The following is a 26,987-nucleotide window of genomic DNA, read 5'->3' as shown; positions in this document are numbered from 1 at the left end:
CATCACAGTAGTCTACTGCTGTACACATGTAAGTAAAGGTTTAGTAGCTACAGCGTGATAGTCTGACGTCTATCTTGTCCGTGCGCGCATGCAAACAGTGATACAAGAGCGCTCACAAGAATATCAGCACAAAATCAGAAGCGCGCGCTCCGAAATATTTGTCTGCATTGCATGCTGTACGTACATAATACCTCCGTGCGCGCGTGTGCGTTGATCTATATACGAGTGTTTACTATACCGTCATACACAGTGGATTTTCAATGGAAAATATTTGTTGTCATTTTGTAGGCGTTCATATCAACACGTACTGTACTGTACTGGGCAGTTCTCTCTCCATTGCAAGCAGTGTAGTCTAGACGTTGGATATATCTTGACGTCGTTCTTCGCCTTAATATAGTTGTTCGAACGACTCAATGACGGCCCGGGGTTGCAGAGAAGAAAAGGACGACATTTGAAGACAGAGTAAACATAACGTGATTACGGTTAGTGATATTTTACATTACCCGAAGTTGTCTGAATGCATGTATGTCTGTCTGTGAAGTTAGCATATGTATAGTCTGCAACGTATACCTAGTCTAGGCCTATCAGTATATGCCTTACTTTTGACTTCAGTTTTATGCACAACGAGAACAGTGTTACGTCATGGACATGTACCTATTGGCAACTGAGGCATTTTGACGGCACTTAATGCTTTCTGGGATCAGTGTAGAAAAGTCTGTAGGAGAGTTAAAATATGTTCGGTCGGGATTGCGCCAGTAATATGTCGGTTACTTCTTGTATAGGTGCCAGACGTGGCACGAGAAGTTGAGAGCGCCACCGATGGTCATCTTCTACATGTCATCTATCCATTAGCGGCAGGGCTATTATTCACGATGTTACCATAGCAATGGAGCGTTAGATTCGAAACGGAGCTATTTTTAAACGAATATACAAGTCCGATGGAATTGTCGTGAATTTCATATTTGTTTTGGTCATAATACGTTAAACATAGAGCAAAAGCTAGAAATTAGATATAGATTTATTCGACAATGAGTAAAGTTTACCAGTAGAAAGTCCTAGTATGTCATAATTGAATCCTCCACGCTACTAGGTTTTATTCTCGGCTATGTCTGCTGTATCCGCATGATCTGCTTTGTGTACCGTCATGAATACCGCACATTTCGATCGTTTTTAATGCACGGAGAGCTCGTGGCATTGTTTATCACGTTACCGTACTTGTTTGTATCACACTGTCTTTCAAACGCCTGCCTCAGTAAATCAGCATTTAAGAAATGTTAAGTTGTTCTAACAGGAGCATAGCTCTTTCCACACTTAACTGTTTATAATATAAAGGCTAAGTAATGACACAACATTCCCGAAGAACAAATATCATCAAGCTTGTCAGAAAAGATGTCGCGGTGGCCTTACACTGTACAAAAGAAGCATTTCTTTTTGCAGGTACAGTTTTCGTCCTTATGAATACTTTCATTCAAATTTCCAGTGAAAGGCGACGAGCGAGACAGAAATCAAATTTACCACTCAGGTCTTAAGTTCCGAATCGGTTTCTATTGACAAGTTGTGCAAAATATTGCAATGACCTACTTTGTTTACGCGAAACAAAATACCAAAATAGAGACAAACACCCCCCCCCCCTAAAAACAAAACAAAAAACAGACAAACAAAGCGAAACAAACTTAAAACACCATGCATAGACATGCAGATATCAACAACACCCCAAATATTAATAATAATAATAAAAACATAAAATAAAATATTGCTTCGGCGGGGAGTCGAACCTAGGCAGACATGAGCATATATATTTAACCTTGAATAAAATGCGATAACTAAGCGAGAAAAAGACGAATAAAAAAAGGCAATAATAAATTTATATCATTATATTATAAAATTGAAGACAGAAAGCTAAAATTAACAAGAGATTACGCCTCATCGAGGCCATGGTTTCACTGAACGTTGAACATCAACCCAGTCCGAATCGACGTGAGCCCTCCATTGCAAGTCAGCTAGCCCACTTCTGGCCCGAAGGCCGGACTCTAAACGTAATCTCCCGGATGCTTTTGCGAACTAAGGGAGGATACGGAATTGGGATCCTAGGCCCGTGTAAAAATTCCACCTTGGCGATGCCATTATAAACAAAGCAGTGTCTGTCATCCGATCGGCGCGATTCACACAGCCTGACAACAAACACCGACGCGCAGTGCTGTCTTCCAACCGTTCAGGCCACCACGCCAGCCTGGTGATTCTTGGGTCGAAATAATACTTAGAGTTCCAGATTCTTCCAAAACAATGTGATATGAATGCATACCATGCCCCAATTGGAGTATTGTACATTCGCACAAAAGTTTAACCGTGAAAAAAAAAAAAAAACGGAAAAAAAAAACGAAAAAAAAAAAAACACGAAAAGATAAGTAAAGCACACAGACACACACGAGACGTAAAATGACCTAACGCAGTGCTTGTTTTGGCATATTTCCAGTCACCACGATCGTTTTGAATGTCTTGATGTGGAACTTGCGCATAATTCAAAGTAGAGGTGATGTGCAAATAAGGAGGATTCAAGGAGGTGACACAGAACAGTTAAGAAATTCTGTGTTTTAATCTGGATATGTTTCTCCGTGCGAGCGGACGGTTCAGTGTGCTTAACTTGCTCCTCTTCTAGCTCAAAGTCTAAACTGCGTCATGATATAGAAATGTGCATGCACCCTGGCAGGCCAAGCCCTGATCAGATACCAACGTGGGGGTATGATTTGTCAGTTGACAACTTCTAGCTATACTTTAGCGGACCCTAAACGTGACGGACTTAGTACTGTGTAAGATAATGGAAGGATTACTTCTGGTACGACACCTACAACAGCTATAAAATAGAAAGCTCCTGATTAAAACCCTAAGAGGGCTGCCAACCGTGACTGAAATAAACACCGTCGCGTTCTGACTTTACAGGGATGATAAAGGCCAGTCTCTTAACATTATAACATTAGCAATTCCGTTAGATTTGTACAGTTTTTCTGATCATAGAATAGTCACAATACTACGGTGGCTTAATAGGGACATAGGAAAGGAAACAAGTCTGCTCAAATCTGAAAATTTGGACTTTTTGTCTCTACTTTTGGACTTTTGTTTTTGGATCTAAATTTTGAAGGGAAAAAAAGAGGCAACGTTTGAGATAAAAAGACAACATTGTGAGATTTGGGGACACTGTTTTTCTTTCCTATGTCCTTATTAAGCCACCGTACAATGCTGACATATTGTGCACACAAAATTAAACTGCCGCATGCAACCATCACAGTAGTCTACTGCTGTACACATGTAAGTAAAGGTTTAGTAGCTACAGCGTGATAGTCTGACGTCTATCTTGTCCGTGCGCGCATGCAAACAGTGATACAAGAGCGCTCACAAGAATATCAGCACAAAATCAGAAGCGCGCGCTCCGAAATATTTGTCTGCATTGCATGCTGTACGTACATAATACCTCCGTGCGCGCGTGTGCGTTGATCTATATACGAGTGTTTACTATACCGTCATACACAGTGGATTTTCAATGGAAAATATTTGTTGTCATTTTGTAGGCGTTCATATCAACACGTACTGTACTGTACTGGGCAGTTCTCTCTCCATTGCAAGCAGTGTAGTCTAGACGTTGGATATATCTTGACGTCGTTCTTCGCCTTAATATAGTTGTTCGAACGACTCCAATGACGGCCCGGGGTTGCAGAGAAGAAAAGGACGACATTTGAAGACAGAGTAAACATAACGTGATTACGGTTAGTGATATTTTACATTACCCGAAGTTGTCTGAATGCATGTATGTCTGTCTGTGAAGTTAGCATATGTATAGTCTGCAACGTATACCTAGTCTAGGCCTATCAGTATATGCCTTACTTTTGACTTCAGTTTTATGCACAACGAGAACAGTGTTACGTCATGGACATGTACCTATTGGCAACTGAGGCATTTTGACGGCACTTAATGCTTTCTGGGATCAGTGTAGAAAAGTCTGTAGGAGAGTTAAAATATGTTCGGTCGGGATTGCGCCAGTAATATGTCGGTTACTTCTTGTATAGGTGCCAGACGTGGCACGAGAAGTTGAGAGCGCCACCGATGGTCATCTTCTACATGTCATCTATCCATTAGCGGCAGGGCTATTATTCACGATGTTACCATAGCAATGGAGCGTTAGATTCGAAACGGAGCTATTTTTAAACGAATATACAAGTCCGATGGAATTGTCGTGAATTTCATATTTGTTTTGGTCATAATACGTTAAACATAGAGCAAAAGCTAGAAATTAGATATAGATTTATTCGACAATGAGTAAAGTTTACCAGTAGAAAGTCCTAGTATGTCATAATTGAATCCTCCACGCTACTAGGTTTTATTCTCGGCTATGTCTGCTGTATCCGCATGATCTGCTTTGTGTACCGTCATGAATACCGCACATTTCGATCGTTTTTAATGCACGGAGAGCTCGTGGCATTGTTTATCACGTTACCGTACTTGTTTGTATCACACTGTCTTTCAAACGCCTGCCTCAGTAAATCAGCATTTAAGAAATGTTAAGTTGTTCTAACAGGAGCATAGCTCTTTCCACACTTAACTGTTTATAATATAAAGGCTAAGTAATGACACAACATTCCCGAAGAACAAATATCATCAAGCTTGTCAGAAAAGATGTCGCGGTGGCCTTACACTGTACAAAAGAAGCATTTCTTTTTGCAGGTACAGTTTTCGTCCTTATGAATACTTTCATTCAAATTTCCAGTGAAAGGCGACGAGCGAGACAGAAATCAAATTTACCACTCAGGTCTTAAGTTCCGAATCGGTTTCTATTGACAAGTTGTGCAAAATATTGCAATGACCTACTTTGTTTACGCGAAACAAAATACCAAAATAGAGACAAACACCCCCCCCCCCCTAAAAACAAAACAAAAAACAGACAAACAAAGCGAAACAAACTTAAAACACCATGCATAGACATGCAGATATCAACAACACCCCAAATATTAATAATAATAATAAAAACATAAAATAAAATATTGCTTCGGCGGGGAGTCGAACCTAGGCAGACATGAGCATATATATTTAACCTTGAATAAAATGCGATAACTAAGCGAGAAAAAGACGAATAAAAAAAGGCAATAATAAATTTATATCATTATATTATAAAATTGAAGACAGAAAGCTAAAATTAACAAGAGATTACGCCTCATCGAGGCCATGGTTTCACTGAACGTTGAACATCAACCCAGTCCGAATCGACGTGAGCCCTCCATTGCAAGTCAGCTAGCCCACTTCTGGCCCGAAGGCCGGACTCTAAACGTAATCTCCCGGATGCTTTTGCGAACTAAGGGAGGATACGGAATTGGGATCCTAGGCCCGTGTAAAAATTCCACCTTGGCGATGCCATTATAAACAAAGCAGTGTCTGTCATCCGATCGGCGCGATTCACACAGCCTGACAACAAACACCGACGCGCAGTGCTGTCTTCCAACCGTTCAGGCCACCACGCCAGCCTGGTGATTCTTGGGTCGAAATAATACTTAGAGTTCCAGATTCTTCCAAAACAATGTGATATGAATGCATACCATGCCCCAATTGGAGTATTGTACATTCGCACAAAAGTTTAACCGTGAAAAAAAAAAAAAAACGGAAAAAAAAAACGAAAAAAAAAAAAACACGAAAAGATAAGTAAAGCACACAGACACACACGAGACGTAAAATGACCTAACGCAGTGCTTGTTTTGGCATATTTCCAGTCACCACGATCGTTTTGAATGTCTTGATGTGGAACTTGCGCATAATTCAAAGTAGAGGTGATGTGCAAATAAGGAGGATTCAAGGAGGTGACACAGAACAGTTAAGAAATTCTGTGTTTTAATCTGGATATGTTTCTCCGTGCGAGCGGACGGTTCAGTGTGCTTAACTTGCTCCTCTTCTAGCTCAAAGTCTAAACTGCGTCATGATATAGAAATGTGCATGCACCCTGGCAGGCCAAGCCCTGATCAGATACCAACGTGGGGGTATGATTTGTCAGTTGACAACTTCTAGCTATACTTTAGCGGACCCTAAACGTGACGGACTTAGTACTGTGTAAGATAATGGAAGGATTACTTCTGGTACGACACCTACAACAGCTATAAAATAGAAAGCTCCTGATTAAAACCCTAAGAGGGCTGCCAACCGTGACTGAAATAAACACCGTCGCGTTCTGACTTTACAGGGATGATAAAGGCCAGTCTCTTAACATTATAACATTAGCAATTCCGTTAGATTTGTACAGTTTTTCTGATCATAGAATAGTCACAATACTACGGTGGCTTAATAGGGACATAGGAAAGGAAACAAGTCTGCTCAAATCTGAAAATTTGGACTTTTTGTCTCTACTTTTGGACTTTTGTTTTTGGATCTAAATTTTGAAGGGAAAAAAAGAGGCAACGTTTGAGATAAAAAGACAACATTGTGAGATTTGGGGACACTGTTTTTCTTTCCTATGTCCTTATTAAGCCACCGTACAATGCTGACATATTGTGCACACAAAATTAAACTGCCGCATGCAACCATCACAGTAGTCTACTGCTGTACACATGTAAGTAAAGGTTTAGTAGCTACAGCGTGATAGTCTGACGTCTATCTTGTCCGTGCGCGCATGCAAACAGTGATACAAGAGCGCTCACAAGAATATCAGCACAAAATCAGAAGCGCGCGCTCCGAAATATTTGTCTGCATTGCATGCTGTACGTACATAATACCTCCGTGCGCGCGTGTGCGTTGATCTATATACGAGTGTTTACTATACCGTCATACACAGTGGATTTTCAATGGAAAATATTTGTTGTCATTTTGTAGGCGTTCATATCAACACGTACTGTACTGTACTGGGCAGTTCTCTCTCCATTGCAAGCAGTGTAGTCTAGACGTTGGATATATCTTGACGTCGTTCTTCGCCTTAATATAGTTGTTCGAACGACTCCAATGACGGCCCGGGGTTGCAGAGAAGAAAAGGACGACATTTGAAGACAGAGTAAACATAACGTGATTACGGTTAGTGATATTTTACATTACCCGAAGTTGTCTGAATGCATGTATGTCTGTCTGTGAAGTTAGCATATGTATAGTCTGCAACGTATACCTAGTCTAGGCCTATCAGTATATGCCTTACTTTTGACTTCAGTTTTATGCACAACGAGAACAGTGTTACGTCATGGACATGTACCTATTGGCAACTGAGGCATTTTGACGGCACTTAATGCTTTCTGGGATCAGTGTAGAAAAGTCTGTAGGAGAGTTAAAATATGTTCGGTCGGGATTGCGCCAGTAATATGTCGGTTACTTCTTGTATAGGTGCCAGACGTGGCACGAGAAGTTGAGAGCGCCACCGATGGTCATCTTCTACATGTCATCTATCCATTAGCGGCAGGGCTATTATTCACGATGTTACCATAGCAATGGAGCGTTAGATTCGAAACGGAGCTATTTTTAAACGAATATACAAGTCCGATGGAATTGTCGTGAATTTCATATTTGTTTTGGTCATAATACGTTAAACATAGAGCAAAAGCTAGAAATTAGATATAGATTTATTCGACAATGAGTAAAGTTTACCAGTAGAAAGTCCTAGTATGTCATAATTGAATCCTCCACGCTACTAGGTTTTATTCTCGGCTATGTCTGCTGTATCCGCATGATCTGCTTTGTGTACCGTCATGAATACCGCACATTTCGATCGTTTTTAATGCACGGAGAGCTCGTGGCATTGTTTATCACGTTACCGTACTTGTTTGTATCACACTGTCTTTCAAACGCCTGCCTCAGTAAATCAGCATTTAAGAAATGTTAAGTTGTTCTAACAGGAGCATAGCTCTTTCCACACTTAACTGTTTATAATATAAAGGCTAAGTAATGACACAACATTCCCGAAGAACAAATATCATCAAGCTTGTCAGAAAAGATGTCGCGGTGGCCTTACACTGTACAAAAGAAGCATTTCTTTTTGCAGGTACAGTTTTCGTCCTTATGAATACTTTCATTCAAATTTCCAGTGAAAGGCGACGAGCGAGACAGAAATCAAATTTACCACTCAGGTCTTAAGTTCCGAATCGGTTTCTATTGACAAGTTGTGCAAAATATTGCAATGACCTACTTTGTTTACGCGAAACAAAATACCAAAATAGAGACAAACACCCCCCCCCCCCTAAAAACAAAACAAAAAACAGACAAACAAAGCGAAACAAACTTAAAACACCATGCATAGACATGCAGATATCAACAACACCCCAAATATTAATAATAATAATAAAAACATAAAATAAAATATTGCTTCGGCGGGGAGTCGAACCTAGGCAGACATGAGCATATATATTTAACCTTGAATAAAATGCGATAACTAAGCGAGAAAAAGACGAATAAAAAAAGGCAATAATAAATTTATATCATTATATTATAAAATTGAAGACAGAAAGCTAAAATTAACAAGAGATTACGCCTCATCGAGGCCATGGTTTCACTGAACGTTGAACATCAACCCAGTCCGAATCGACGTGAGCCCTCCATTGCAAGTCAGCTAGCCCACTTCTGGCCCGAAGGCCGGACTCTAAACGTAATCTCCCGGATGCTTTTGCGAACTAAGGGAGGATACGGAATTGGGATCCTAGGCCCGTGTAAAAATTCCACCTTGGCGATGCCATTATAAACAAAGCAGTGTCTGTCATCCGATCGGCGCGATTCACACAGCCTGACAACAAACACCGACGCGCAGTGCTGTCTTCCAACCGTTCAGGCCACCACGCCAGCCTGGTGATTCTTGGGTCGAAATAATACTTAGAGTTCCAGATTCTTCCAAAACAATGTGATATGAATGCATACCATGCCCCAATTGGAGTATTGTACATTCGCACAAAAGTTTAACCGTGAAAAAAAAAAAAAAACGGAAAAAAAAAACGAAAAAAAAAAAAACACGAAAAGATAAGTAAAGCACACAGACACACACGAGACGTAAAATGACCTAACGCAGTGCTTGTTTTGGCATATTTCCAGTCACCACGATCGTTTTGAATGTCTTGATGTGGAACTTGCGCATAATTCAAAGTAGAGGTGATGTGCAAATAAGGAGGATTCAAGGAGGTGACACAGAACAGTTAAGAAATTCTGTGTTTTAATCTGGATATGTTTCTCCGTGCGAGCGGACGGTTCAGTGTGCTTAACTTGCTCCTCTTCTAGCTCAAAGTCTAAACTGCGTCATGATATAGAAATGTGCATGCACCCTGGCAGGCCAAGCCCTGATCAGATACCAACGTGGGGGTATGATTTGTCAGTTGACAACTTCTAGCTATACTTTAGCGGACCCTAAACGTGACGGACTTAGTACTGTGTAAGATAATGGAAGGATTACTTCTGGTACGACACCTACAACAGCTATAAAATAGAAAGCTCCTGATTAAAACCCTAAGAGGGCTGCCAACCGTGACTGAAATAAACACCGTCGCGTTCTGACTTTACAGGGATGATAAAGGCCAGTCTCTTAACATTATAACATTAGCAATTCCGTTAGATTTGTACAGTTTTTCTGATCATAGAATAGTCACAATACTACGGTGGCTTAATAGGGACATAGGAAAGGAAACAAGTCTGCTCAAATCTGAAAATTTGGACTTTTTGTCTCTACTTTTGGACTTTTGTTTTTGGATCTAAATTTTGAAGGGAAAAAAAGAGGCAACGTTTGAGATAAAAAGACAACATTGTGAGATTTGGGGACACTGTTTTTCTTTCCTATGTCCTTATTAAGCCACCGTACAATGCTGACATATTGTGCACACAAAATTAAACTGCCGCATGCAACCATCACAGTAGTCTACTGCTGTACACATGTAAGTAAAGGTTTAGTAGCTACAGCGTGATAGTCTGACGTCTATCTTGTCCGTGCGCGCATGCAAACAGTGATACAAGAGCGCTCACAAGAATATCAGCACAAAATCAGAAGCGCGCGCTCCGAAATATTTGTCTGCATTGCATGCTGTACGTACATAATACCTCCGTGCGCGCGTGTGCGTTGATCTATATACGAGTGTTTACTATACCGTCATACACAGTGGATTTTCAATGGAAAATATTTGTTGTCATTTTGTAGGCGTTCATATCAACACGTACTGTACTGTACTGGGCAGTTCTCTCTCCATTGCAAGCAGTGTAGTCTAGACGTTGGATATATCTTGACGTCGTTCTTCGCCTTAATATAGTTGTTCGAACGACTCCAATGACGGCCCGGGGTTGCAGAGAAGAAAAGGACGACATTTGAAGACAGAGTAAACATAACGTGATTACGGTTAGTGATATTTTACATTACCCGAAGTTGTCTGAATGCATGTATGTCTGTCTGTGAAGTTAGCATATGTATAGTCTGCAACGTATACCTAGTCTAGGCCTATCAGTATATGCCTTACTTTTGACTTCAGTTTTATGCACAACGAGAACAGTGTTACGTCATGGACATGTACCTATTGGCAACTGAGGCATTTTGACGGCACTTAATGCTTTCTGGGATCAGTGTAGAAAAGTCTGTAGGAGAGTTAAAATATGTTCGGTCGGGATTGCGCCAGTAATATGTCGGTTACTTCTTGTATAGGTGCCAGACGTGGCACGAGAAGTTGAGAGCGCCACCGATGGTCATCTTCTACATGTCATCTATCCATTAGCGGCAGGGCTATTATTCACGATGTTACCATAGCAATGGAGCGTTAGATTCGAAACGGAGCTATTTTTAAACGAATATACAAGTCCGATGGAATTGTCGTGAATTTCATATTTGTTTTGGTCATAATACGTTAAACATAGAGCAAAAGCTAGAAATTAGATATAGATTTATTCGACAATGAGTAAAGTTTACCAGTAGAAAGTCCTAGTATGTCATAATTGAATCCTCCACGCTACTAGGTTTTATTCTCGGCTATGTCTGCTGTATCCGCATGATCTGCTTTGTGTACCGTCATGAATACCGCACATTTCGATCGTTTTTAATGCACGGAGAGCTCGTGGCATTGTTTATCACGTTACCGTACTTGTTTGTATCACACTGTCTTTCAAACGCCTGCCTCAGTAAATCAGCATTTAAGAAATGTTAAGTTGTTCTAACAGGAGCATAGCTCTTTCCACACTTAACTGTTTATAATATAAAGGCTAAGTAATGACACAACATTCCCGAAGAACAAATATCATCAAGCTTGTCAGAAAAGATGTCGCGGTGGCCTTACACTGTACAAAAGAAGCATTTCTTTTTGCAGGTACAGTTTTCGTCCTTATGAATACTTTCATTCAAATTTCCAGTGAAAGGCGACGAGCGAGACAGAAATCAAATTTACCACTCAGGTCTTAAGTTCCGAATCGGTTTCTATTGACAAGTTGTGCAAAATATTGCAATGACCTACTTTGTTTACGCGAAACAAAATACCAAAATAGAGACAAACACCCCCCCCCCCCTAAAAACAAAACAAAAAACAGACAAACAAAGCGAAACAAACTTAAAACACCATGCATAGACATGCAGATATCAACAACACCCCAAATATTAATAATAATAATAAAAACATAAAATAAAATATTGCTTCGGCGGGGAGTCGAACCTAGGCAGACATGAGCATATATATTTAACCTTGAATAAAATGCGATAACTAAGCGAGAAAAAGACGAATAAAAAAAGGCAATAATAAATTTATATCATTATATTATAAAATTGAAGACAGAAAGCTAAAATTAACAAGAGATTACGCCTCATCGAGGCCATGGTTTCACTGAACGTTGAACATCAACCCAGTCCGAATCGACGTGAGCCCTCCATTGCAAGTCAGCTAGCCCACTTCTGGCCCGAAGGCCGGACTCTAAACGTAATCTCCCGGATGCTTTTGCGAACTAAGGGAGGATACGGAATTGGGATCCTAGGCCCGTGTAAAAATTCCACCTTGGCGATGCCATTATAAACAAAGCAGTGTCTGTCATCCGATCGGCGCGATTCACACAGCCTGACAACAAACACCGACGCGCAGTGCTGTCTTCCAACCGTTCAGGCCACCACGCCAGCCTGGTGATTCTTGGGTCGAAATAATACTTAGAGTTCCAGATTCTTCCAAAACAATGTGATATGAATGCATACCATGCCCCAATTGGAGTATTGTACATTCGCACAAAAGTTTAACCGTGAAAAAAAAAAAAAAACGGAAAAAAAAAACGAAAAAAAAAAAAACACGAAAAGATAAGTAAAGCACACAGACACACACGAGACGTAAAATGACCTAACGCAGTGCTTGTTTTGGCATATTTCCAGTCACCACGATCGTTTTGAATGTCTTGATGTGGAACTTGCGCATAATTCAAAGTAGAGGTGATGTGCAAATAAGGAGGATTCAAGGAGGTGACACAGAACAGTTAAGAAATTCTGTGTTTTAATCTGGATATGTTTCTCCGTGCGAGCGGACGGTTCAGTGTGCTTAACTTGCTCCTCTTCTAGCTCAAAGTCTAAACTGCGTCATGATATAGAAATGTGCATGCACCCTGGCAGGCCAAGCCCTGATCAGATACCAACGTGGGGGTATGATTTGTCAGTTGACAACTTCTAGCTATACTTTAGCGGACCCTAAACGTGACGGACTTAGTACTGTGTAAGATAATGGAAGGATTACTTCTGGTACGACACCTACAACAGCTATAAAATAGAAAGCTCCTGATTAAAACCCTAAGAGGGCTGCCAACCGTGACTGAAATAAACACCGTCGCGTTCTGACTTTACAGGGATGATAAAGGCCAGTCTCTTAACATTATAACATTAGCAATTCCGTTAGATTTGTACAGTTTTTCTGATCATAGAATAGTCACAATACTACGGTGGCTTAATAGGGACATAGGAAAGGAAACAAGTCTGCTCAAATCTGAAAATTTGGACTTTTTGTCTCTACTTTTGGACTTTTGTTTTTGGATCTAAATTTTGAAGGGAAAAAAAGAGGCAACGTTTGAGATAAAAAGACAACATTGTGAGATTTGGGGACACTGTTTTTCTTTCCTATGTCCTTATTAAGCCACCGTACAATGCTGACATATTGTGCACACAAAATTAAACTGCCGCATGCAACCATCACAGTAGTCTACTGCTGTACACATGTAAGTAAAGGTTTAGTAGCTACAGCGTGATAGTCTGACGTCTATCTTGTCCGTGCGCGCATGCAAACAGTGATACAAGAGCGCTCACAAGAATATCAGCACAAAATCAGAAGCGCGCGCTCCGAAATATTTGTCTGCATTGCATGCTGTACGTACATAATACCTCCGTGCGCGCGTGTGCGTTGATCTATATACGAGTGTTTACTATACCGTCATACACAGTGGATTTTCAATGGAAAATATTTGTTGTCATTTTGTAGGCGTTCATATCAACACGTACTGTACTGTACTGGGCAGTTCTCTCTCCATTGCAAGCAGTGTAGTCTAGACGTTGGATATATCTTGACGTCGTTCTTCGCCTTAATATAGTTGTTCGAACGACTCCAATGACGGCCCGGGGTTGCAGAGAAGAAAAGGACGACATTTGAAGACAGAGTAAACATAACGTGATTACGGTTAGTGATATTTTACATTACCCGAAGTTGTCTGAATGCATGTATGTCTGTCTGTGAAGTTAGCATATGTATAGTCTGCAACGTATACCTAGTCTAGGCCTATCAGTATATGCCTTACTTTTGACTTCAGTTTTATGCACAACGAGAACAGTGTTACGTCATGGACATGTACCTATTGGCAACTGAGGCATTTTGACGGCACTTAATGCTTTCTGGGATCAGTGTAGAAAAGTCTGTAGGAGAGTTAAAATATGTTCGGTCGGGATTGCGCCAGTAATATGTCGGTTACTTCTTGTATAGGTGCCAGACGTGGCACGAGAAGTTGAGAGCGCCACCGATGGTCATCTTCTACATGTCATCTATCCATTAGCGGCAGGGCTATTATTCACGATGTTACCATAGCAATGGAGCGTTAGATTCGAAACGGAGCTATTTTTAAACGAATATACAAGTCCGATGGAATTGTCGTGAATTTCATATTTGTTTTGGTCATAATACGTTAAACATAGAGCAAAAGCTAGAAATTAGATATAGATTTATTCGACAATGAGTAAAGTTTACCAGTAGAAAGTCCTAGTATGTCATAATTGAATCCTCCACGCTACTAGGTTTTATTCTCGGCTATGTCTGCTGTATCCGCATGATCTGCTTTGTGTACCGTCATGAATACCGCACATTTCGATCGTTTTTAATGCACGGAGAGCTCGTGGCATTGTTTATCACGTTACCGTACTTGTTTGTATCACACTGTCTTTCAAACGCCTGCCTCAGTAAATCAGCATTTAAGAAATGTTAAGTTGTTCTAACAGGAGCATAGCTCTTTCCACACTTAACTGTTTATAATATAAAGGCTAAGTAATGACACAACATTCCCGAAGAACAAATATCATCAAGCTTGTCAGAAAAGATGTCGCGGTGGCCTTACACTGTACAAAAGAAGCATTTCTTTTTGCAGGTACAGTTTTCGTCCTTATGAATACTTTCATTCAAATTTCCAGTGAAAGGCGACGAGCGAGACAGAAATCAAATTTACCACTCAGGTCTTAAGTTCCGAATCGGTTTCTATTGACAAGTTGTGCAAAATATTGCAATGACCTACTTTGTTTACGCGAAACAAAATACCAAAATAGAGACAAACACCCCCCCCCCCCCTAAAAACAAAACAAAAAACAGACAAACAAAGCGAAACAAACTTAAAACACCATGCATAGACATGCAGATATCAACAACACCCCAAATATTAATAATAATAATAAAAACATAAAATAAAATATTGCTTCGGCGGGGAGTCGAACCTAGGCAGACATGAGCATATATATTTAACCTTGAATAAAATGCGATAACTAAGCGAGAAAAAGACGAATAAAAAAAGGCAATAATAAATTTATATCATTATATTATAAAATTGAAGACAGAAAGCTAAAATTAACAAGAGATTACGCCTCATCGAGGCCATGGTTTCACTGAACGTTGAACATCAACCCAGTCCGAATCGACGTGAGCCCTCCATTGCAAGTCAGCTAGCCCACTTCTGGCCCGAAGGCCGGACTCTAAACGTAATCTCCCGGATGCTTTTGCGAACTAAGGGAGGATACGGAATTGGGATCCTAGGCCCGTGTAAAAATTCCACCTTGGCGATGCCATTATAAACAAAGCAGTGTCTGTCATCCGATCGGCGCGATTCACACAGCCTGACAACAAACACCGACGCGCAGTGCTGTCTTCCAACCGTTCAGGCCACCACGCCAGCCTGGTGATTCTTGGGTCGAAATAATACTTAGAGTTCCAGATTCTTCCAAAACAATGTGATATGAATGCATACCATGCCCCAATTGGAGTATTGTACATTCGCACAAAAGTTTAACCGTGAAAAAAAAAAAAAAACGGAAAAAAAAAACGAAAAAAAAAAAAACACGAAAAGATAAGTAAAGCACACAGACACACACGAGACGTAAAATGACCTAACGCAGTGCTTGTTTTGGCATATTTCCAGTCACCACGATCGTTTTGAATGTCTTGATGTGGAACTTGCGCATAATTCAAAGTAGAGGTGATGTGCAAATAAGGAGGATTCAAGGAGGTGACACAGAACAGTTAAGAAATTCTGTGTTTTAATCTGGATATGTTTCTCCGTGCGAGCGGACGGTTCAGTGTGCTTAACTTGCTCCTCTTCTAGCTCAAAGTCTAAACTGCGTCATGATATAGAAATGTGCATGCACCCTGGCAGGCCAAGCCCTGATCAGATACCAACGTGGGGGTATGATTTGTCAGTTGACAACTTCTAGCTATACTTTAGCGGACCCTAAACGTGACGGACTTAGTACTGTGTAAGATAATGGAAGGATTACTTCTGGTACGACACCTACAACAGCTATAAAATAGAAAGCTCCTGATTAAAACCCTAAGAGGGCTGCCAACCGTGACTGAAATAAACACCGTCGCGTTCTGACTTTACAGGGATGATAAAGGCCAGTCTCTTAACATTATAACATTAGCAATTCCGTTAGATTTGTACAGTTTTTCTGATCATAGAATAGTCACAATACTACGGTGGCTTAATAGGGACATAGGAAAGGAAACAAGTCTGCTCAAATCTGAAAATTTGGACTTTTTGTCTCTACTTTTGGACTTTTGTTTTTGGATCTAAATTTTGAAGGGAAAAAAAGAGGCAACGTTTGAGATAAAAAGACAACATTGTGAGATTTGGGGACACTGTTTTTCTTTCCTATGTCCTTATTAAGCCACCGTACAATGCTGACATATTGTGCACACAAAATTAAACTGCCGCATGCAACCATCACAGTAGTCTACTGCTGTACACATGTAAGTAAAGGTTTAGTAGCTACAGCGTGATAGTCTGACGTCTATCTTGTCCGTGCGCGCATGCAAACAGTGATACAAGAGCGCTCACAAGAATATCAGCACAAAATCAGAAGCGCGCGCTCCGAAATATTTGTCTGCATTGCATGCTGTACGTACATAATACCTCCGTGCGCGCGTGTGCGTTGATCTATATACGAGTGTTTACTATACCGTCATACACAGTGGATTTTCAATGGAAAATATTTGTTGTCATTTTGTAGGCGTTCATATCAACACGTACTGTACTGTACTGGGCAGTTCTCTCTCCATTGCAAGCAGTGTAGTCTAGACGTTGGATATATCTTGACGTCGTTCTTCGCCTTAATATAGTTGTTCGAACGACTCCAATGACGGCCCGGGGTTGCAGAGAAGAAAAGGACGACATTTGAAGACAGAGTAAACATAACGTGATTACGGTTAGTGATATTTTACATTACCCGAAGTTGTCTGAATGCATGTATGTCTGTCTGTGAAGTTAGCATATGTATAGTCTGCAACGTATACCTAGTCTAGGCCTATCAGTATATGCCTTACTTTTGACTTCAGTTTTATGCACAACGAGAACAGTGTTACGTCATGGACATGTACCTATTGGCAACTGAGGCATTTTGACGGCACTTAATGCTTTCTGGGATCAGTGTAGAAAAGTCTGTAGGAGAGTTAAAATATGTTCGGTCGGGATTGCGCCAGTAATATGTCGGTTACTTCTTGTATAGGTGCCAGACGTGGCACGAGAAGTTGAGAGCGCCACCGATGGTCATCTTCTACATGTCATCTATCCATTAGCGGCAGGGCTATTATTCACGATGTTACCATAGCAATGGAGCGTTAGATTCGAAACGGAGCTATTTTTAAACGAATATACAAGTCCGATGGAATTGTCGTGAATTTCATATTTGTTTTGGTCATAATACGTTAAACATAGAGCAAAAGCTAGAAATTAGATATAGATTTATTCGACAATGAGTAAAGTTTACCAGTAGAAAGTCCTAGTATGTCATAATTGAATCCTCCACGCTACTAGGTTTTATTCTCGGCTATGTCTGCTGTATCCGCATGATCTGCTTTGTGTACCGTCATGAATACCGCACATTTCGATCGTTTTTAATGCACGGAGAGCTCGTGGCATTGTTTATCACGTTACCGTACTTGTTTGTATCACACTGTCTTTCAAACGCCTGCCTCAGTAAATCAGCATTTAAGAAATGTTAAGTTGTTCTAACAGGAGCATAGCTCTTTCCACACTTAACTGTTTATAATATAAAGGCTAAGTAATGACACAACATTCCCGAAGAACAAATATCATCAAGCTTGTCAGAAAAGATGTCGCGGTGGCCTTACACTGTACAAAAGAAGCATTTCTTTTTGCAGGTACAGTTTTCGTCCTTATGAATACTTTCATTCAAATTTCCAGTGAAAGGCGACGAGCGAGACAGAAATCAAATTTACCACTCAGGTCTTAAGTTCCGAATCGGTTTCTATTGACAAGTTGTGCAAAATATTGCAATGACCTACTTTGTTTACGCGAAACAAAATACCAAAATAGAGACAAACACCCCCCCCCCCCCTAAAAACAAAACAAAAAACAGACAAACAAAGCGAAACAAACTTAAAACACCATGCATAGACATGCAGATATCAACAACACCCCAAATATTAATAATAATAATAAAAACATAAAATAAAATATTGCTTCGGCGGGGAGTCGAACCTAGGCAGACATGAGCATATATATTTAACCTTGAATAAAATGCGATAACTAAGCGAGAAAAAGACGAATAAAAAAAGGCAATAATAAATTTATATCATTATATTATAAAATTGAAGACAGAAAGCTAAAATTAACAAGAGATTACGCCTCATCGAGGCCATGGTTTCACTGAACGTTGAACATCAACCCAGTCCGAATCGACGTGAGCCCTCCATTGCAAGTCAGCTAGCCCACTTCTGGCCCGAAGGCCGGACTCTAAACGTAATCTCCCGGATGCTTTTGCGAACTAAGGGAGGATACGGAATTGGGATCCTAGGCCCGTGTAAAAATTCCACCTTGGCGATGCCATTATAAACAAAGCAGTGTCTGTCATCCGATCGGCGCGATTCACACAGCCTGACAACAAACACCGACGCGCAGTGCTGTCTTCCAACCGTTCAGGCCACCACGCCAGCCTGGTGATTCTTGGGTCGAAATAATACTTAGAGTTCCAGATTCTTCCAAAACAATGTGATATGAATGCATACCATGCCCCAATTGGAGTATTGTACATTCGCACAAAAGTTTAACCGTGAAAAAAAAAAAAAAACGGAAAAAAAAAACGAAAAAAAAAAAAACACGAAAAGATAAGTAAAGCACACAGACACACACGAGACGTAAAATGACCTAACGCAGTGCTTGTTTTGGCATATTTCCAGTCACCACGATCGTTTTGAATGTCTTGATGTGGAACTTGCGCATAATTCAAAGTAGAGGTGATGTGCAAATAAGGAGGATTCAAGGAGGTGACACAGAACAGTTAAGAAATTCTGTGTTTTAATCTGGATATGTTTCTCCGTGCGAGCGGACGGTTCAGTGTGCTTAACTTGCTCCTCTTCTAGCTCAAAGTCTAAACTGCGTCATGATATAGAAATGTGCATGCACCCTGGCAGGCCAAGCCCTGATCAGATACCAACGTGGGGGTATGATTTGTCAGTTGACAACTTCTTGCTATACTTTAGCGGACCCTAAACGTGACGGACTTAGTACTGTGTAAGATAATGGAAGGATTACTTCTGGTACGACACCTACAACAGCTATAAAATAGAAAGCTCCTGATTAAAACCCTAAGAGGGCTGCCAACCGTGACTGAAATAAACACCGTCGCGTTCTGACTTTACAGGGATGATAAAGGCCAGTCTCTTAACATTATAACATTAGCAATTCCGTTAGATTTGTACAGTTTTTCTGATCATAGAATAGTCACAATACTACGGTGGCTTAATAGGGACATAGGAAAGGAAACAAGTCTGCTCAAATCTGAAAATTTGGACTTTTTGTCTCTACTTTTGGACTTTTGTTTTTGGATCTAAATTTTGAAGGGAAAAAAAGAGGCAACGTTTGAGATAAAAAGACAACATTGTGAGATTTGGGGACACTGTTTTTCTTTCCTATGTCCTTATTAAGCCACCGTACAATGCTGACATATTGTGCACACAAAATTAAACTGCCGCATGCAACCATCACAGTAGTCTACTGCTGTACACATGTAAGTAAAGGTTTAGTAGCTACAGCGTGATAGTCTGACGTCTATCTTGTCCGTGCGCGCATGCAAACAGTGATACAAGAGCGCTCACAAGAATATCAGCACAAAATCAGAAGCGCGCGCTCCGAAATATTTGTCTGCATTGCATGCTGTACGTACATAATACCTCCGTGCGCGCGTGTGCGTTGATCTATATACGAGTGTTTACTATACCGTCATACACAGTGGATTTTCAATGGAAAATATTTGTTGTCATTTTGTAGGCGTTCATATCAACACGTACTGTACTGTACTGGGCAGTTCTCTCTCCATTGCAAGCAGTGTAGTCTAGACGTTGGATATATCTTGACGTCGTTCTTCGCCTTAATATAGTTGTTCGAACGACTCCAATGACGGCCCGGGGTTGCAGAGAAGAAAAGGACGACATTTGAAGACAGAGTAAACATAACGTGATTACGGTTAGTGATATTTTACATTACCCGAAGTTGTCTGAATGCATGTATGTCTGTCTGTGAAGTTAGCATATGTATAGTCTGCAACGTATACCTAGTCTAGGCCTATCAGTATATGCCTTACTTTTGACTTCAGTTTTATGCACAACGAGAACAGTGTTACGTCATGGACATGTACCTATTGGCAACTGAGGCATTTTGACGGCACTTAATGCTTTCTGGGATCAGTGTAGAAAAGTCTGTAGGAGAGTTAAAATATGTTCGGTCGGGATTGCGCCAGTAATATGTCGGTTACTTCTTGTATAGGTGCCAGACGTGGCACGAGAAGTTGAGAGCGCCACCGATGGTCATCTTCTACATGTCATCTATCCATTAGCGGCAGGGCTATTATTCACGATGTTACCATAGCAATGGAGCGTTAGATTCGAAACGGAGCTATTTTTAAACGAATATACAAGTCCGATGGAATTGTCGTGAATTTCATATTTGTTTTGGTCATAATACGTTAAACATAGAGCAAAAGCTAGAAATTAGATATAGATTTATTCGACAATGAGTAAAGTTTACCAGTAGAAAGTCCTAGTATGTCATAATTGAATCCTCCACGCTACTAGGTTTTATTCTCGGCTATGTCTGCTGTATCCGCATGATCTGCTTTGTGTACCGTCATGAATACCGCACATTTCGATCGTTTTTAATGCACGGAGAGCTCGTGGCATTGTTTATCACGTTACCGTACTTGTTTGTATCACACTGTCTTTCAAACGCCTGCCTCAGTAAATCAGCATTTAAGAAATGTTAAGTTGTTCTAACAGGAGCATAGCTCTTTCCACACTTAACTGTTTATAATATAAAGGCTAAGTAATGACACAACATTCCCGAAGAACAAATATCATCAAGCTTGTCAGAAAAGATGTCGCGGTGGCCTTACACTGTACAAAAGAAGCATTTCTTTTTGCAGGTACAGTTTTCGTCCTTATGAATACTTTCATTCAAATTTCCAGTGAAAGGCGACGAGCGAGACAGAAATCAAATTTACCACTCAGGTCTTAAGTTCCGAATCGGTTTCTATTGACAAGTTGTGCAAAATATTGCAATGACCTACTTTGTTTACGCGAAACAAAATACCAAAATAGAGACAAACACCCCCCCCCCCCCCTAAAAACAAAACAAAAAACAGACAAACAAAGCGAAACAAACTTAAAACACCATGCATAGACATGCAGATATCAACAACACCCCAAATATTAATAATAATAATAAAAACATAAAATAAAATATTGCTTCGGCGGGGAGTCGAACCTAGGCAGACATGAGCATATATATTTAACCTTGAATAAAATGCGATAACTAAGCGAGAAAAAGACGAATAAAAAAAGGCAATAATAAATTTATATCATTATATTATAAAATTGAAGACAGAAAGCTAAAATTAACAAGAGATTACGCCTCATCGAGGCCATGGTTTCACTGAACGTTGAACATCAACCCAGTCCGAATCGACGTGAGCCCTCCATTGCAAGTCAGCTAGCCCACTTCTGGCCCGAAGGCCGGACTCTAAACGTAATCTCCCGGATGCTTTTGCGAACTAAGGGAGGATACGGAATTGGGATCCTAGGCCCGTGTAAAAATTCCACCTTGGCGATGCCATTATAAACAAAGCAGTGTCTGTCATCCGATCGGCGCGATTCACACAGCCTGACAACAAACACCGACGCGCAGTGCTGTCTTCCAACCGTTCAGGCCACCACGCCAGCCTGGTGATTCTTGGGTCGAAATAATACTTAGAGTTCCAGATTCTTCCAAAACAATGTGATATGAATGCATACCATGCCCCAATTGGAGTATTGTACATTCGCACAAAAGTTTAACCGTGAAAAAAAAAAAAAAACGGAAAAAAAAAACGAAAAAAAAAAAAACACGAAAAGATAAGTAAAGCACACAGACACACACGAGACGTAAAATGACCTAACGCAGTGCTTGTTTTGGCATATTTCCAGTCACCACGATCGTTTTGAATGTCTTGATGTGGAACTTGCGCATAATTCAAAGTAGAGGTGATGTGCAAATAAGGAGGATTCAAGGAGGTGACACAGAACAGTTAAGAAATTCTGTGTTTTAATCTGGATATGTTTCTCCGTGCGAGCGGACGGTTCAGTGTGCTTAACTTGCTCCTCTTCTAGCTCAAAGTCTAAACTGCGTCATGATATAGAAATGTGCATGCACCCTGGCAGGCCAAGCCCTGATCAGATACCAACGTGGGGGTATGATTTGTCAGTTGACAACTTCTAGCTATACTTTAGCGGACCCTAAACGTGACGGACTTAGTACTGTGTAAGATAATGGAAGGATTACTTCTGGTACGACACCTACAACAGCTATAAAATAGAAAGCTCCTGATTAAAACCCTAAGAGGGCTGCCAACCGTGACTGAAATAAACACCGTCGCGTTCTGACTTTACAGGGATGATAAAGGCCAGTCTCTTAACATTATAACATTAGCAATTCCGTTAGATTTGTACAGTTTTTCTGATCATAGAATAGTCACAATACTACGGTGGCTTAATAGGGACATAGGAAAGGAAACAAGTCTGCTCAAATCTGAAAATTTGGACTTTTTGTCTCTACTTTTGGACTTTTGTTTTTGGATCTAAATTTTGAAGGGAAAAAAAGAGGCAACGTTTGAGATAAAAAGACAACATTGTGAGATTTGGGGACACTGTTTTTCTTTCCTATGTCCTTATTAAGCCACCGTACAATGCTGACATATTGTGCACACAAAATTAAACTGCCGCATGCAACCATCACAGTAGTCTACTGCTGTACACATGTAAGTAAAGGTTTAGTAGCTACAGCGTGATAGTCTGACGTCTATCTTGTCCGTGCGCGCATGCAAACAGTGATACAAGAGCGCTCACAAGAATATCAGCACAAAATCAGAAGCGCGCGCTCCGAAATATTTGTCTGCATTGCATGCTGTACGTACATAATACCTCCGTGCGCGCGTGTGCGTTGATCTATATACGAGTGTTTACTATACCGTCATACACAGTGGATTTTCAATGGAAAATATTTGTTGTCATTTTGTAGGCGTTCATATCAACACGTACTGTACTGTACTGGGCAGTTCTCTCTCCATTGCAAGCAGTGTAGTCTAGACGTTGGATATATCTTGACGTCGTTCTTCGCCTTAATATAGTTGTTCGAACGACTCCAATGACGGCCCGGGGTTGCAGAGAAGAAAAGGACGACATTTGAAGACAGAGTAAACATAACGTGATTACGGTTAGTGATATTTTACATTACCCGAAGTTGTCTGAATGCATGTATGTCTGTCTGTGAAGTTAGCATATGTATAGTCTGCAACGTATACCTAGTCTAGGCCTATCAGTATATGCCTTACTTTTGACTTCAGTTTTATGCACAACGAGAACAGTGTTACGTCATGGACATGTACCTATTGGCAACTGAGGCATTTTGACGGCACTTAATGCTTTCTGGGATCAGTGTAGAAAAGTCTGTAGGAGAGTTAAAATATGTTCGGTCGGGATTGCGCCAGTAATATGTCGGTTACTTCTTGTATAGGTGCCAGACGTGGCACGAGAAGTTGAGAGCGCCACCGATGGTCATCTTCTACATGTCATCTATCCATTAGCGGCAGGGCTATTATTCACGATGTTACCATAGCAATGGAGCGTTAGATTCGAAACGGAGCTATTTTTAAACGAATATACAAGTCCGATGGAATTGTCGTGAATTTCATATTTGTTTTGGTCATAATACGTTAAACATAGAGCAAAAGCTAGAAATTAGATATAGATTTATTCGACAATGAGTAAAGTTTACCAGTAGAAAGTCCTAGTATGTCATAATTGAATCCTCCACGCTACTAGGTTTTATTCTCGGCTATGTCTGCTGTATCCGCATGATCTGCTTTGTGTACCGTCATGAATACCGCACATTTCGATCGTTTTTAATGCACGGAGAGCTCGTGGCATTGTTTATCACGTTACCGTACTTGTTTGTATCACACTGTCTTTCAAACGCCTGCCTCAGTAAATCAGCATTTAAGAAATGTTAAGTTGTTCTAACAGGAGCATAGCTCTTTCCACACTTAACTGTTTATAATATAAAGGCTAAGTAATGACACAACATTCCCGAAGAACAAATATCATCAAGCTTGTCAGAAAAGATGTCGCGGTGGCCTTACACTGTACAAAAGAAGCATTTCTTTTTGCAGGTACAGTTTTCGTCCTTATGAATACTTTCATTCAAATTTCCAGTGAAAGGCGACGAGCGAGACAGAAATCAAATTTACCACTCAGGTCTTAAGTTCCGAATCGGTTTCTATTGACAAGTTGTGCAAAATATTGCAATGACCTACTTTGTTTACGCGAAACAAAATACCAAAATAGAGACAAACACCCCCCCCCCCCCTAAAAACAAAACAAAAAACAGACAAACAAAGCGAAACAAACTTAAAACACCATGCATAGACATGCAGATATCAACAACACCCCAAATATTAATAATAATAATAAAAACATAAAATAAAATATTGCTTCGGCGGGGAGTCGAACCTAGGCAGACATGAGCATATATATTTAACCTTGAATAAAATGCGATAACTAAGCGAGAAAAAGACGAATAAAAAAAGGCAATAATAAATTTATATCATTATATTATAAAATTGAAGACAGAAAGCTAAAATTAACAAGAGATTACGCCTCATCGAGGCCATGGTTTCACTGAACGTTGAACATCAACCCAGTCCGAATCGACGTGAGCCCTCCATTGCAAGTCAGCTAGCCCACTTCTGGCCCGAAGGCCGGACTCTAAACGTAATCTCCCGGATGCTTTTGCGAACTAAGGGAGGATACGGAATTGGGATCCTAGGCCCGTGTAAAAATTCCACCTTGGCGATGCCATTATAAACAAAGCAGTGTCTGTCATCCGATCGGCGCGATTCACACAGCCTGACAACAAACACCGACGCGCAGTGCTGTCTTCCAACCGTTCAGGCCACCACGCCAGCCTGGTGATTCTTGGGTCGAAATAATACTTAGAGTTCCAGATTCTTCCAAAACAATGTGATATGAATGCATACCATGCCCCAATTGGAGTATTGTACATTCGCACAAAAGTTTAACCGTGAAAAAAAAAAAAAAACGGAAAAAAAAAACGAAAAAAAAAAAAACACGAAAAGATAAGTAAAGCACACAGACACACACGAGACGTAAAATGACCTAACGCAGTGCTTGTTTTGGCATATTTCCAGTCACCACGATCGTTTTGAATGTCTTGATGTGGAACTTGCGCATAATTCAAAGTAGAGGTGATGTGCAAATAAGGAGGATTCAAGGAGGTGACACAGAACAGTTAAGAAATTCTGTGTTTTAATCTGGATATGTTTCTCCGTGCGAGCGGACGGTTCAGTGTGCTTAACTTGCTCCTCTTCTAGCTCAAAGTCTAAACTGCGTCATGATATAGAAATGTGCATGCACCCTGGCAGGCCAAGCCCTGATCAGATACCAACGTGGGGGTATGATTTGTCAGTTGACAACTTCTAGCTATACTTTAGCGGACCCTAAACGTGACGGACTTAGTACTGTGTAAGATAATGGAAGGATTACTTCTGGTACGACACCTACAACAGCTATAAAATAGAAAGCTCCTGATTAAAACCCTAAGAGGGCTGCCAACCGTGACTGAAATAAACACCGTCGCGTTCTGACTTTACAGGGATGATAAAGGCCAGTCTCTTAACATTATAACATTAGCAATTCCGTTAGATTTGTACAGTTTTTCTGATCATAGAATAGTCACAATACTACGGTGGCTTAATAGGGACATAGGAAAGGAAACAAGTCTGCTCAAATCTGAAAATTTGGACTTTTTGTCTCTACTTTTGGACTTTTGTTTTTGGATCTAAATTTTGAAGGGAAAAAAAGAGGCAACGTTTGAGATAAAAAGACAACATTGTGAGATTTGGGGACACTGTTTTTCTTTCCTATGTCCTTATTAAGCCACCGTACAATGCTGACATATTGTGCACACAAAATTAAACTGCCGCATGCAACCATCACAGTAGTCTACTGCTGTACACATGTAAGTAAAGGTTTAGTAGCTACAGCGTGATAGTCTGACGTCTATCTTGTCCGTGCGCGCATGCAAACAGTGATACAAGAGCGCTCACAAGAATATCAGCACAAAATCAGAAGCGCGCGCTCCGAAATATTTGTCTGCATTGCATGCTGTACGTACATAATACCTCCGTGCGCGCGTGTGCGTTGATCTATATACGAGTGTTTACTATACCGTCATACACAGTGGATTTTCAATGGAAAATATTTGTTGTCATTTTGTAGGCGTTCATATCAACACGTACTGTACTGTACTGGGCAGTTCTCTCTCCATTGCAAGCAGTGTAGTCTAGACGTTGGATATATCTTGACGTCGTTCTTCGCCTTAATATAGTTGTTCGAACGACTCCAATGACGGCCCGGGGTTGCAGAGAAGAAAAGGACGACATTTGAAGACAGAGTAAACATAACGTGATTACGGTTAGTGATATTTTACATTACCCGAAGTTGTCTGAATGCATGTATGTCTGTCTGTGAAGTTAGCATATGTATAGTCTGCAACGTATACCTAGTCTAGGCCTATCAGTATATGCCTTACTTTTGACTTCAGTTTTATGCACAACGAGAACAGTGTTACGTCATGGACATGTACCTATTGGCAACTGAGGCATTTTGACGGCACTTAATGCTTTCTGGGATCAGTGTAGAAAAGTCTGTAGGAGAGTTAAAATATGTTCGGTCGGGATTGCGCCAGTAATATGTCGG

General features: G+C 40.5%; 1 long non-coding RNA gene across 1 annotated transcript; it reads left to right on the top strand.

The window, feature by feature from the left end:
- The first annotated feature begins 411 nt into the window (after positions 1-411).
- Positions 412-26,697, top strand: LOC139978931 (uncharacterized). The gene is made up of 9 exons (XR_011797053.1): positions 412-482; positions 3,564-3,758; positions 6,841-7,035; positions 10,118-10,312; positions 13,395-13,589; positions 16,673-16,867; positions 19,951-20,145; positions 23,230-23,424; positions 26,508-26,697. It is a non-coding gene; the product is annotated as an uncharacterized lncRNA (long non-coding RNA).
- Positions 26,698-26,987: the final 290 nt, after the last annotated feature.

Source organism: Apostichopus japonicus, chromosome 13 (assembly GCF_037975245.1).
Source record: "Apostichopus japonicus isolate 1M-3 chromosome 13, ASM3797524v1, whole genome shotgun sequence".
Classification (NCBI taxonomy): domain Eukaryota; kingdom Metazoa; phylum Echinodermata; class Holothuroidea; order Aspidochirotida; family Stichopodidae; genus Apostichopus; species Apostichopus japonicus.
The sequence above is the reverse complement of the archived record's forward strand: the minus strand, read 5'-3'. Positions and strand labels throughout refer to the sequence as shown.